Genomic DNA, 1,761 nt, shown 5'->3' on the forward strand with positions numbered 1-1,761 from the left:
TCAAGAACGAAAGTCGGAGGTTCGAAGACGATCGTACCGTCGTAGTTCCGACCAAAAAGATGCCAACTAGCGATCCGGCGGCGTTATTCCCGACCCGCCGGGCAGCGTCCGGGAAACCAAAATCTTTGGGTTCCGGGGGAAAATGGTTGCAAAGCTGAAACTTAAAGGAATTGACGGAAGGGCACCACCAGGGGTGGGCCCCGGCTTAATTTGACTCAACACGGGGAAAACCCCACCCCGGGCCCGGGCACGGAAAGGATTGACAGATTGATAGCTCTTTCTCGATTCTGTGGGTGGTGGTGCATGGCCGTTCTTAGTTGGTGGAAACGATTTGTCTGGTTAATTCCGATAACGAACGAGACTCCGGCATGCTAACTAGTTACGCGGCCCCGTGGGGTTGGGCGCCCAAACTTTTTAAAAAAAAAAAAAAAAAAAAAAAAAAAAAAAGAGGGAAAGGGGGGGGGGGGGGGGGGGGGGGGGGGGGGGGGGGGGGGGGGGGGGGCTTTTTCAGCCACACGAGTTGAGCAATAACAGGTCTGTGATGCCCTTAGATGTCCGGGGCTGCACCGCGCCACACTGAGTGGATCAGCGTTTTCTACCCTTCGCCGAGAGGCGTGGGTAACCCGCTGAACCCCACTCGTGATAGGGATTGGGGATTGCAATTATTTCCCATCAACGAAATTCCCAGTAAGCGCGGGTCATAAGCTCGCGTTGATTAAGTCCCTGCCCTTTGTACACACCGCCCGTCGCTACTCCCAAATTGGATGGTTTAGTGAGGTCCTCGGATCGGCCCCGGGGGGTCGGTCCGGCCCTGGCGGAGCCCCGAGAAGAGGGTAAAACCGGCTATCTAGAGGAAGAAAAGTGTAACAAAGGGTTTTCCCTAGGGAAGGGAAAGGGTCCCTTTCCCCGGGCGCTCCTCTGCTCCCCACCGGTGGTGGCAGTTGCGGGGCTCTGACGTCTCCGGACAAAACGCCCCAGGGTCTCCTCCGCAGGCGGTGGGCGCCGGGCCTCTGGGCCCGCCCGGGCCCCCTCCCCGGGGGCCCCCCGGCGCGCGGCCCCCCCCGTCGCCGTCTGGGCCCGCCCGGGCCCTTGCGAAAAAAGGGGGGGCTGCGGGGTCCAACCGGCCCCCGAAGTCCCGGCCTGGGCGGGCCCGGGAAACCGACCGGACGGGTTACGCGTCTCCGCTCCCGCCTCGCCACGCGTCCTCCGCTCGCCTCGCCTCCCCGGGTTCCTGTTTCCAGTGCCGTGGGGCTGGAGCGCCCCCGGGGGGCCCCGGGGTTGGAGGGGGGAGGGGAAAATGGGGCGGTGCGCCAACCCCCCCCCGGTAAAAGACCGGTCCCGGGTCCGCCCGCATCTCGGCGAAAACCCTAGTCCCAGCGCGGTCGGCGGCGGTCCGGCTCGACCGTCCCCCGCGCGCCTCCGGGCCCCCGCTCTCCTCCCTCCGCCGGAGGGGGAAGGGGGGTTTAATGTTCCCCTCCCCCACCACCCCGGCCCCGACCCCCACCGCCCCGTCACCGGGGGGGGGCTTGACGGGACTGGGGGCGGGGAGCGCCCGGGGTTTTTGTTTCACCTCGTCCCACTTTGTCTCCGAAACCTGGGGGAAAAAAAACCCCCAAAACAAAAAAAATACAACTCTTGGGGGTGGATCACTCGGCTCGTGCGTCGAAAGAAGAACGCAGCTAGCTGCGAGAACTAATGTGAATTGCAGGACACATTGATCATCGACATTGAACGCACCTTGCGGCCCCGGGTTCCTCCCGG

The 1,761-nt window shown here is 63.3% G+C and overlaps 1 pseudogene; it reads left to right on the top strand.

Moving 5' to 3' along the window:
* Window positions 1–1,630: 1,630 nt before the first annotated feature.
* LOC138615279 (5.8S ribosomal RNA) lies at window positions 1,631–1,761 on the top strand (annotated as a pseudogene; the record flags this gene model as incomplete).

Source organism: Brachyistius frenatus, unplaced genomic scaffold (genome assembly GCF_029030835.1).
Source record: "Brachyistius frenatus isolate BFR_SWC_R1_liver_20210118 unplaced genomic scaffold, ASM2903083v1 Contig_857, whole genome shotgun sequence".
Lineage (NCBI taxonomy): Eukaryota > Metazoa > Chordata > Actinopteri > Embiotocidae > Brachyistius > Brachyistius frenatus.